Genomic DNA, 13,402 nt, shown 5'->3' with positions numbered 1-13,402 from the left:
ATGAAAAGATCATTATGTAAAGATTCTCTATTTTCTCTTTATTTCTTGAAAGTTGTCATAATCTATTTTATGTTTGCACATATTTTGATAATCACTGTTAATGGAAAATTAACAAAAACTCAGAAATAAGACACTTGAGACTCTAAAGGAGTTCAAATAGAAGCTAGGTAAACAGATCATGTTTTTCTTTTTCACACTGGACCATTGTCCAAAAGATTCACTTGAGATTATTTGATTCTTTAGGGGATTGTACCTTTTTCTGGTTTATTATTTATTAGGGTTTAGGCTCTATGAAGTTACATGTTAACCTATAGAGATGGTAGGCAGTAGAGATGCACTGTTGTTCTCAGATAGAGAAAATAATTCTAATAATTTATTTTTCTAGTAAATTATTAAAGAGCTTTGTCTCAAACTTAGCAAATGTATTGTAGCATGCCTTTCTTAAACTGACAACGTAACCTCTGTTTGAGTTCTCCTTTGAACTAGCTTTCTCACATGCTGTTTTCTTCATTATTTCCCTCATTATTAAGTTAAATAAATATTTGACATGTGTTCACTTTATAACTTTAACTGTTGAAAGTTATTCTTGTATAATACTCTACCCTAAGTGAGAAAATGAAAGTACTGTACGCACGTAGATTGAAATTTTAATGTGTTTTATGGCCCCAGGCATAAGAATTTAAGGATTAAAATAGGTTTTGGGGATTTATTTTTGTTATGATGATGGTTGGTATATAACTGACCAAAACAGTATACATACATTATACATTTTAATAATTACTACAAAGTAAAGTTTTATAGAAACTGTACTTCCTCATAAAATAAAATAGGATAGAAATTAGCCTCATTATTTAATATCTGGCAGCTAACATTCTATTTTTTGTTAATGGGTGGTAGAAAATCTTCAACATTTTAGTAGATGAAATGAGAATTGAATGTAAAAAGAACAAATATTTCATCGTATGACAAAATAAGCTTAACTTCATTATCAAAAGCCTACACTAAATCAGAAAGAAATCACAGAGAAGTTTTATTCTTGAATTTTATCCAGGGTGTCTTGCAAATGCTGCATATGAACCTTCCACTTCCATATAACAGTATAAAGGTCACTAACCAGTACTACTTGGGCTACTGGAAGGTAGTTTTCTTTCAGGCTGATGACTTGCCTTTAGGGATGAGTATTGAGAAGAAGCTGGAAAGAGTTGCTTATATTGTGTATGTGGAAAAATATCATTTTGAGGACTCAATATGTCTTACTAAATCTTTCCTTACTTTTCTCTCATGAGACTCTCCTTCAAAGATGTATTCCTTAACCATAGTCTGATGGAGGAGAGAGTCATTAAATAAAAATTATTGTTACTGTTACCATCAAACTGTACCACATACCTGAATTCAGAATATCTCATCTTGGGGAAAAATACCAACATTCTAACAGATGGCTCATAACTGAAATATGTAGAAAACAGGAAAATACAGGAAACTTCACAGGTTTATGCTTTCTTGATTAAAGTTTAAAACAGGCTTTCCCTTGGTTGGTGCCCTGGAGATTTTCATACCCTGAGGCAATGCTCCATAGTAGGCCTAGGGTTGGGTGAGAATTGCAAAGATGGGTCAATATGTCATTCCTATGTAAAGACAGAGGAATTCTACTGTGAACTCAGCTTCCTCAGTCAAATCAGTTTCAGAGAAACATACCAAGGCAACGTGACTATTTGGGGTTTTATGCCTTTAAAATTATCTATTCGTAATTCCCCACAACCAGAAAAGGTTTGGCTAACCTCCGAGGATGGCTGATCTCCAGATAGAAGGCTATTTGTCCAAAGCATTCAGTGTGCTTCGGAGCAGAGAAATACAAAACACAGAAATGTGCCACAGGGCAGTGTTTCCTAATGATAGGAATTCCCTGATGTTCTTGCTAAACTTTGCAAATCCACCGCGCTTCCCTGGAAATTCTGATTCAGTAGGTCTGGAGTGGGACCCTGCAATCTGTAGTTTTAACACATGATGAGGTGATATTTGCAACATCTGAAACTAGTTACACTTTGAGAAAAATGCCTCAAGGATGTGGTTTTCAAATCTGGCTGCTCAATTATTGATTTTGGACTGCTAAAAAAAAAACAAACAAACAAGCAAAAAACAGTTGCCTGGCTTACTTCAATTAAATCATACTTTATGGGTTGTAAAGCATAGAAAACTTTTTATTAAGACTTTATTGTTTAGTGTAGTTTTAAGTTCACAGCAAAACTGAGGGGGAAAGTACAGAGATTTCCCACATACCCCCTGCCGCCACACATGCATAACTTTCCTAGTATCAATATCCTGGCCCAGAGTAGCACAGTTGTCACAATTGATGAACCTACAATGACCCGTCATAATTACCCAAAGCCCATACTTTACTTAGGGTTCACTCTTGATCTTGTACATTCTATGGGTTTGGACAGATGTATAATGACATATATCCATCATTATGGTATCATACGGAGTATTTTTACTTCACTAAAAGTGCTCTGTGCTCCATCTATTCACCCCCCCTTCTCTCCCCAGACCTTGGCAAACACAGATCTTTTTACGGTCCCCAGAGTTTTGCCCTTTCCTTGATGTCATATAGTTAGAATCATAAAGTATGTAGCCTTTTCAGATGGAGTCTTTCACTTATTATCATGCATTTAGGGTACATGGCTTGATAGTCCATTTCTTTTTAGCACTAAATATTATTATTCTACTGTCTGGTTGTGCTACAGTTCATTTATCCATTCATTTGCTGACGGACATCTTGGTCACTTCCAAGTTCTGATAATTATGAATAAAGTTACTATAACATTCATGTGCAGATTTTGGTGCAGACATAAGTTTTCAAGTTTTCACCTCCTTTGGGTAAATACCCAAGAGCATGACTGCTAGATCTTATGTTAAGGGTATGTTTAGTTTTCTAAGAAACTGCCTGTCTTCCAAAGTGGCTGTATGATCGTGCATTCCCAGCAGCAGTGACTGAGAGTTCCTGTTGCCCCACATGTGGTATTGTCAGTATTCTGGATTTGGGCCATTCTAATAGCTGTGTGGTGGTATCTCAGTGTTGTTTTAATTTGCATTTCCCTGATGACATATGATGTGGACCCTCTTTTCATATGCTTATTTGCCATCTGTAGAGACATCACTTTTTAAAGTAATTCGGATGTTTCAGTACAAACTCTGAAATGGAGGAGGGTAGCAAACTACTTCACATGGGCCAAATCTGGCCCACTGCCTGGTTTTGTAAATGTAGTTTTATTGGAACATAGCCACTCCAATTTGTTTATGTATTGTCTATGGCTGCTTTCATGCTACAATGGCATGGTTGAATAGTTGTGACAGAGACCATATGGCCTATAAAGCCTGAAATATTTACTATCTGGCCCTTTATAGAAAATATTTGCTTACCACTGCCTCAAATTTAGAGCAATCATCATGGATTTTTTAAGAATTACTCTAGAAAGACCTGGGGTAATTGATGACTTGTACCCCAACTCAGAGAAACGTGGCTAATAGCTTTCAGCTTCTCCTTCAATATTGTACTTCTTTAAGAAGTGGATGATTTTCCTGGAAAGGGCTCCTAATGGGGTCTGAGGGAAATGGCACAAGATTTGCAATAACTCCACACTTCAAAAATACAGACGGATACTTGTTTCTGAGGTACTGTAGTCTCCTCTTATTTCTGGTTTCTCTTTCCGCAGTTTCACTTCCACGGTTTCGGTTAGCCCTGGTTAACCATAGTCTGGCAACAAACTGTCTTCCTTCTGACGAATCATCAGAAAGTCAATAGTACTTAGTGCTACGTCATAATGCCTGCGTCATTCACGGCACTGCGTCTCATCGCGTAGACATTTTAGCCTCTCACACCGTCACTCGAAGGGTGAGTACAGTACAATAAGATGTTTTGCTGTGTAACTTTCATTATGCTATATTGTTATAATTGTTCTATCATCAGTCATTGTTAATCTCTTACTGTGCCTATTTATAAATTAAAGTTTATCATAGGTATGTACGTACAGGAAAAACAAAGTATATACAGGGTTTGGTACTGTTTGCAGTCTTAGGCATCCACTGGAGGTATTGGAATGTGTCCCCTGCAGGTAAGGGGGGACTATTGTACATGTTTGGAAAAGCAACTTTGCTTATGACAAACTTGCATATGAATAAAATTCCATTGTCCAAAAGACAGGAAGTTGGTTAAATACTAAGCACACAATAGAGGTCTTGCATAAATGGAAACCGTTTACTTATATGGGGAAACTCAGTATTGTCATTTTCTCCTACATCAATCTATAACTCCAATACAATTCAAAATGAGTTTACTATTACCAATTAAGATAATTGAAAAAGTGATAGAAAAATAAAGACAGAAGAAGTTCTAGGGGGAAAACTACAAACATAGGAATGAAGAGGGAATTCCTCTCCAGATATTCAATTATTTATAATGTTTACAATGAAATGTATTATTGGCTCAGGAATAGACAAATCACTGGAATTTATTAATATATGAAAAGTTAGCTTTTTATATCAATTGCAGAAAACTGTATATTGCTTTCATTCTCTCAAATATGATGAAAAGTGTTCACTAGTCACAAGAGTTTGAAAAAACCCTTGTTAAAAGCTAAATGCTATAACTTTAGGTTTCCTAAAGTTGGATGATGTGTGACCACATAGAGAAAGATAAACAAGGAACCAGAAATCAATAAATAGCATTTGACTATAACATGGTCAGTCTTACACTAGCTGATACATGATGTTAGGAAAATCTGTTTGGTATTTATAGAAAAATAAAAAATAAAACCTGATTCCTGCTTTATCAAATATAAAAAGATGAATTCCAGATGGTTTAGAAAGCTACATATGGAAGACAAAATTATAAAGTCAGTATAGAACAATTTAGGAGAATATAATTGTCAACTAAGTTTGGGTGAGAACTTAAGTAAGGCTCAAAAAGAATCAGTCATGAGGTCCAGAAAAGGAGTGATTTGATTACATCAAAATAGAGGGGTTTTTTGTGGGTTTTTCCTAATGAGAGACACCAAGAATGAATCTCAGAGATGGAAACATGAGGAAATTATATTTGCAACATCTAAAACAAATAAAAACATAATCAGAGGATATAAACAGACAATTCAACAAAGAGGATATTTAACAGGTGAATGAATACGTGAAAAGATAAACACATTCATAATCAAAAAATGAAATTACAATAACAAGGAGATATCACTTTACATTGACAAATAAGAAAAAGTTGCACATTGCAAGTATTGGTGAAGATGTGGGAAATAAGAACCCTGTGTCCTGCTGTTGACTGTTGCAAATGTGGGTATCAATTTGTCAGTAATTTAATTCAAATTAAATTCGAATGTACTCTATGATATAGTGATACCACTGAGCAGATAGAAGGGGAGAGATTATAAAGGGCTGTGAGGAAACTTTTGGGGATGATGTATATGCTAATTATCTTGATGGTTTCATGGGTGTAAATGTATGTCAAAATTTATCAAATTATACACTTAAAATATGTGCAGTTTGTTAAATGACAATTACATCCAAATATTTTTGTTAAAATAGGAGCAAATTTTCATATTCCTAAAAAAGTATGAAGTATTATGCATTTCAGGATTCTAAATTTTATGTAGGCTTTGAAACTGTGATATAAGGAAAAGAGGCATCATGATGTCTTGACTCACAATTTACTTTATGTTTTGCCCCAGGCAGACACATTTGTTATTGGAGGGGAGTATGTATTATTTTATCCATAACCCTAAGTAGTATGTAATGCTGTTTTTAGCCATATTATAATGGTCAAATGTGTATGCCGGGACCAAAGATACCACTAATGCATGTCCCCACGAAAAGTTTAAATCAACTCTATTCTCATTAAATTCAAATGAATGCCAGCAGCCAGGCACTTTAATTGTTTTTGCCTTTCAAAGAATGGAGCAGATTTTATTGTGTGAATATTAATGGTGGTCCTGGTCTAGAAATTAATTCTTTTTGCACTCTTCATTGAGTGTATGAATATTACATCACTACATTAATGCAACAGTCAGGTAGGTAACAGGCCATCTATTGTGTGAACTGTTTAACCATAGTGGCAGGAAAGGAATCCATTTACCACACAAACGCGAAGAACATTGAATCCTGTGGTTTTAACATAGAATGCTATTTGGCAATGAGTTTGCTCTTCATACTTCCCTTTAAGATTCAGGACAAAAGAGAAGGGAGGAATTTCTCCAAATTTCTCCCATCCCCTTTAATTCTTTCTCTTTCCCTATTTCTCCCTGATTATTTTGCCCCTCCCTAATTTTTCCCTCTTCTATTCTATTGAATCTCCTTCCTCGTTAAAAAAAAAAAAATGTTTATTTCCCCTGATCTAGTCTAGTAAAATGACAAGAAAATGAAATATCAAGAAAACTTTGCGATTTCGTACTCTTTTAAAAAATTAAATGGCAAGATGGTCTAAAATGGTTACATCCACATCTTTTCACAATACCTGTCATTGTTCCCCTTTCCATGATCCAGATACAATTGTTTATTCTGATTCAGCTTTCAGAGTTTAGGCTTACACAAGGTATTTGTTACAGATGAACTCTGTAAATAAATTTAAAGAAAAGAATTGAAAACAAGAATTTTATACCACATTTAATGAATACCGTTTATTTAATGACATATTTTACAAACAAAACAACCTTAATGCTAAGTTAGATTAGACCTTAATAATTTATGTGAAAAATAATCATTTTCTGATATCTAAAATATTTAGCAATTTCTTTTTTTTTTAATGATTTTTTATTATATTATGTTAGTCACCGTACAGTACATCCCCGGTTTCCGATGTAAAGCTCGATGATTCATTAGTTGCGTATAACACCCAGTGCACCATGCAATACGTGCCCTCCTTACTACCCATCACCGGTCTATCCCATTTCCCCACCCCCCTCCCCTATGAGGCCCTCAGTTTGTTTCTCATCGTCCATAGTCTCTCATGCTTCATTCCCCCTTCTGATTACCCCCCCTTTCTTTATCCCTTTCTTCCCCTACCCATCTTCCTAGTTCTTATGTTCCATAGATGAGAGAAATCATATGATAGTTGTCTTTCTCTGCTTGACTTATTTCACTTAGCATTATCTCCTCCAGTGCCGTCCATGTTGCAGCAAATGTTGAGAATTCTTTCTTTCTGATAGCTGAGTAATATTCCATTGTATATATGGACCACAACTTCTTAATCCAGTCATCTGTTGAAGGGCATCTAGGCTCCTTCCACGATTTAGCTATTGTAGACAATGCTGCTATGAACATTGGGGTGCATATGGCCCTTCTCTTCACTACGTCTGTATCTTTGGGCTAAACACCCAGTAGTGCAATGGCTGGATCATAGGGTAGCTCAATTTTTAACTTTCTAAGGGACCTCCACACTGTTTTCCAGAGTGGCTGTACCAACTTGCATTCCCACCAACAATGTAGGAGGGATCCCCTTTCTCCACATCCTCTCCAACAATTGTTGTTTCTTGCCTTGTCTATTTTTGCCATTCTAACTGGAATAAGATGGTATCTCAGTGTGGTTTTGATTTGAATTTCCCTGATGGCTAATGATTTTGAACATTTTTTCATGTGTCTGTTAGCCATTTGTATGTCTTCATTTTGTGTCTGTTCATATCTTCTGCCCATTTTTTGATTTATTTGATTCTCGTGTATTGAGTTTGAGAAGTTCTTTGTAGATCTTGGATACCAGTCCTTTATCTGTAGCGTCATTTGCAAATATATTCTCCCATTCCGTGGGCTGCCTCTTGGTTTTTTTGACTGTTTCCTTGGCTGTGCAGAAGCTTTTTATCTTGATGAAGTCCCATAAGTTCATTTTATCTTTTGTTTCTCTTGCCTTTGGAGATGTGTCATGAAAAAGGTTGCTTTGGCCGATGTCGTATAGGTTGCTGCCTATGTTCTCCTCTAGAATTTTGATGGATTCCTGTCTCACATCTAGGTCTTTCATCCATTTGGAGTTTATCTTTGTGTATGGTGTGAGTGAGTGGTCAAGTTTCATTATTTGGCATGTAGCTGTCCAATTTTCCCAGCACCATTTATTGAAGAGACTGTCTTTTTTCCACTGGATGTTTTTTCCTGGTTTATCAAAGATTAGTTGCCCAAAGAGCCAAGGGTCCATTTCTGGGTTCTCTATTCTGTTCCATTGGTCTATGTGTCTGTTTTTGTGCCAGTACCACGCTGTCTTTGTGATCACAGCTTTGTAGTACAGTTCGAAATCCAGCATTGTGATGCCCCCAGCTTTGTTTTTCCTTTTCAACAGTTCCTTGGAGATTCGGGGCCTTTTCTGGTTCCATACAAATTTAAGGACTATTTGTTCCAGTTCTTTGAAAAATGTCATCGGTATTTTGATTGGGATAGCATTGAAAGTGTAGATTGCTCTGGGTAGCATGGACGTTTTAACTATGTTAATTCTTCCGATCCATGAGCATGGAATATTTTTCCATCTTTTTATGTCTTCCTCAATGTCTTTCAAGAGTGATTTATAGTTTCTAGAATATAGGTCCTTTACGTCTCTGGTTAAGTTAATTCCAAGGTAACGTATGGTTTTTGGTGCTATTGTAAATGGGATGGATTCCCTAATTTCTCTTTCTTCAGTCTCATTGTTTGTGTATAGAAATGCAACTGATTTCTGAGCCTTGATTTTGTATCCCGCCACATTACTGAATTGCTCTATAACTTCTAATAGTTTGGGAGTGGATTCTTTTGGGTTTTCCATATAGAGTATCATGTCATTTGTGAAGAGAGACATTTTGACTTCATCTTTGCCGATTTGGATACCTTTGATTCCTTTTTGTTGTCTGATTGCTGTTGCAAGGACTTCTAGTACTATGTTGAATAATAGTGGCGAGAGTGGGCATCCTTGTCGTGTTCCTGATCTTAAGGGAAAGGCTTCCAGCTTTTTCTAAAAATAGTCTGGATATGTGGAAGAAGGGGGAAAACCTACTATTCATTCAGCCTTATGCTTTTCTTAACTTTTTATTTAGTAAGATAGTATAACCTTTTATTCTTCATGAATCAAAACTAAAATAAAATATTAAAATAACTAAAAAATTCAAAAATATAATTTCTACAGGGTTTGTAGTTAACTTTGCCAAGTGTATCTTAAAATATCTCTCATATTTAATATATCTTACATAAATAATCCAGTTTTCCCCCTAAGAATCCCTTGAATAGGTGTTAGAATTTTTTTTAAGTATAATTGATTTTTTTTAGTCAGTTTTAAGTAGTTTGGTTTCACATGCAGCAGGTCTAATTCACTTCAGAAATCTTCCAGTTTTCTCTGCTTTTTCTAGGGCATCAAAGATCAATTGCTGAAATAATTATTTTCTTATTTCTTCCTAGTTGTATTTCACTACAACTTGCATGATGTTTCCTTCTTTACTAATCTTGCTTCGTTTCCCCATTGGTTATTCGCTGCCAACTTTTTTTTCTTGGGCATTTTACACTCATAAAAGCATATATAGTATACGTCTATTGTAGAGACATATTGCAGTTAAAATGGTGAAAGATCAATGTATGAATGTAGTAAATGTCACTTTGTCCGAGAAGCCTTGTTCTAGCATTCTGCTTCATATGCCAGACAGATTTACTCGTGTCCTCCCCTGAACTCAGTTCGTTCTTATTATAGGTACAATGTCTTTCATTTTTTTAATTTAGTTTTATATATGCAGATGTAGAACTCCTCCTGTAGATAACAAGCTTCTAATGGTCTGGGTCTAGATTTTACCAATATTTATATGTCTGGCACATAGGAGAGCCTTAATAAATGTTTATTGAATTAATGCAGAAATACCCCCATGGTCTCCCTTTATACATCCATTAATAACTCATTTTCCTTTTTATGGGATGTTATAAATACATTATTTTAAAGTGCATATATTTCCTCTCATTTCATGGAGTTCTAGTCAGGAGTTGGGGAGATGCATGTGCTCTGAGAGGGAACATAATTTTACAAATTATGGTAACAAAATGAGAGACTTGAATATAAGATTTGTTTCTTCCAGATTTTTATTTAAAATGTCTGGAAAGGGAAAAAGAATATGTTTCCAGAGAAACTTTAGGTAAATATGACAAATGGCTTCTTAGGTAGTCTACTTTTAATTATTGTTAATTTGGATATGTCATCTCAGAGAAGGAAATATGTAGTATACATGTTTGCAGAAGCAGAACTAAGTTATCATACCCATAATGTAATGAAAGTAATGTATGCTTGCATATGCACATGTGTGTATACATGCATATATGCATGTAGTTGTACCTCTGCATGTAAATCATCTGATTTGCAATGTTCCGGTGACTCAGTGAATTATAGAAGTTAATCATACTGTGTTATGGTAAATGTAGTGTAATTTTGAATTACCTACTCACCGTTTCCTTACCATGTGCTTGAATAAAGAATGTGAATACAGCCATATAGACTTACATCATTTTTCTTCTTCTTTTTTTAAAATAATAATATTTTGTTATTTTATTATGTTAGTCACCATACAGTACATCCCTAGTTTTTGATGTACATCATTTTTCTTCTTATCCACTGTGAGAAGTATAATAAATTCTCATTTTACACATACATGCATCGTATACTACCTTTCCACAATCTCTTTTTCTACACAAACTTCCTTCCCACCCAGTGTACTTTAGATGGTGAAAAAATTCCTTTGGATTTTTTCAGAAAACACAGTGGTTATTTGTATTCTCTTGTGTCAATTCGCACTCTAGGACAGAAAGAGTTAGTTGTTCTTATTCACTCCACAATCCCTTTCCCTGTCTCTTTTCCTGGATAAAAGTAAAGATAGGGAGGTTTAGATTCCTCTTTAAACTGGTTGCCTTATTTTCATTCTTTTATTTATTCTCTCTCTCTTTTTTCTTTTTTAGATTTATTTATTTGACAGAGAGAGAGAGCACAAGCAGGCAGAGCAGCAGGCAGAGGGAGAGGGAGAAGCAGACCCCTGCTGAGCAGGGAGCCCGACATGGGGCTCGATCCCAGGACCCTGGGATCATGACCTGAGCCAAAAGCAGACGCTTAACCAACTGAGCCACCCAGGCACCTCTATTTACTCTCTCTTTTTAATACTTTTTATTTTTAAGTCTTAGAAACCAGATCATACTTGTATGGGGGGAAATTGATTTGAAATGCCTGTAGAGACTGGATCTAGAACACATCAGTTCTGCAGCAAATGGAGGAAAAAAACTGAAAGATTTCTAAGTCAGCCTGCAGCCCAATGCTACCTAACAGCTGCGCCAAAAGAATAATCAGCATCATAACCAGTTATTCTGTTGTTAAAAGATTATTAAATTTCCATTTTAATACAGGACAACCTCTAATATCAGTTTTTATTTCTTGCTTATCTGAAGAAAGGGAACTGACACTCGATGGTCATGTAATATGAAACATTATGTGTGCCTTAGAGGCAATGCATGGGAAGATCTGTAGACTAATTTGTGAAACATTTCCATAGAAATAAACAGCTCGGCGTGCCTGGGTGTCTCAGTCAGTTAAGCGTCTGCCTTCAGCTCAGGTCATGATCCCAGGGTGCTGAGGTCAAGCCTCATGTCAGGCTCCCTGTTCATGGGAAAACTGCTTCTCCCTCTCCTCCCCGTTCATGCTCTCTCTCACTATCTCTCTGTCTCTCAAATAAATAAATAAAATCTTAAAAAAAAAAAAAAGAAAAAAGAAAAGAAATAAACAGCTCTGGCATGTGAGCGGCCACTTCCCCTCTGAGATGCTCCAGGTGTCTCTTTACCCGTGCCTCACCCCTCCTAGTTAGTACTAGGCTGAGATCCCCTGATCGTGACTGGTGGCCAAACTCTCCCTTTGTCCTTTGTGCAGAGAAAGGAGAAAGAGAAGGCTTGTGGTATAGAACATTTAAGGCACGGTTTGGACTCAGATGGCAGTAAATCTGCTCAGAGAGGCAGTTTCCCTTGGGCTGTGCACTGAGCAGTGACTACTGCCTCAGGACCGCTGTCCGATTAGACCACATTCATCAATGAGCAAACATATCCTTCACTTCTCTGGTGTTCTTGGGCACACATTTATGGACTTAGGAAGAGGTAGTCCAACCTCTACGTAGACTAGTGAATTCTAGAAAGTTGTTAACTACCTGAGAAGTACTAATAAAAACGAATAACCTGAACATTTAAGAGCCAAACTGAATGGCAGAACATTTTATAAGAGTTCTGACACAAATGGGGTAAAGCGGAGTCCACTTCTTTTTTATTGACTCAGTGTTACTATACTGAAACATTGACACTTTTTGTCTGAAGGTTGATTTCATTTGTTATTACTCCCAACTTTATATTCAACTCACTGAAAATTTCAACTGGTGTATTTGGGGGTTTTTTGCTTTTATTTTTTTAAGATTTTGTTTATTTATTTTAGACAGAGAGCACAAGCAGGGGAGGGGGCAGAGGGAAAGAGAGAGAGAATCTCAAGCAGATTCTGCACCCAGTGTGGAGCCTGATGTGGGGCTCAATCTCACAACCCTGAGATCACGACCTGAGCCTGAACCAAGAGCCAGTGCTCAACCAACTGTACCACTTAGGTGCCCCTCAACTGGTGTATTTTGAAGTAGACTTTAGTTTCTTTCTGTATTTTTTTAAATTTAGTTACGTCAGCAGAACTGGGATGAACTACCTGGCTCTTGCAGAAATTGCATAGAGGAATATGAGGTTTCTTATTGTGCACCATCAAACCCATGTCTCCTTAAACAAATTCTTAAATGAATTTAAGAAGAACAGAGTTACCACCATCATGAGTGTGTGCGAGGCAGCTTACCACACTGCCATTTTGGAGAAAGAGGGCATCTGGGTTCTGGACTGGCCTTCTGGTGATGGTTTTTGATAAATGGTTAAAACTTGTAAAAATATAAATTTCATGAAGATCCTGGTTCCTGTATAGAGGTTCACTGTGTTGCAGATCTTGGGAGAGCTCCAGTGCTGGTTGCCCGAGCATTAAATGAAGATGGAATGAAATATGACGGTGCAGTACAACTCATAAGACAAGGGCAGTATGGAGCTTTTAACAGCAAGAAACTTTTGTATTTGGAGAAGTATCATCCTACAGTGTACTTGCCCCTCAGAAACGTCAGCTACAACTCTTTCATTCAATGAAAGGGTGCTGCCTGATACTATGGCCTTGGAAGTGAAACTGGAGAGAGAATCTTATTTTATTTATTTATTTTTTATATCAGCCAATATGGACCCTTGGTGAATAATATGTCAAATGAAGCTTTTGTAGGCACATTGAAAAGCAGTTTTAGCAGGCCACAAGCTTGCCAAAATTAAAGCCTCTGTATATTTGATGTTATTTTCACACTTATTAAAAGATTCTAACTCTTCAATATTTAAA

General features: G+C 36.2%; 1 pseudogene; it reads left to right on the top strand.

The window, feature by feature from the left end:
* The first annotated feature begins 1,786 nt into the window (after positions 1-1,786).
* LOC113265797 (protein tyrosine phosphatase type IVA 1-like) lies at positions 1,787-13,164 on the top strand (annotated as a pseudogene).
* The last annotated feature ends 238 nt before the right edge of the window (positions 13,165-13,402 follow it).

This window comes from Ursus arctos, chromosome X (assembly GCF_023065955.2).
Source record: "Ursus arctos isolate Adak ecotype North America chromosome X, UrsArc2.0, whole genome shotgun sequence".
NCBI classification, from domain to species: domain Eukaryota; kingdom Metazoa; phylum Chordata; class Mammalia; order Carnivora; family Ursidae; genus Ursus; species Ursus arctos.
This window is presented reverse-complemented; position numbering and strand designations above follow the sequence as displayed.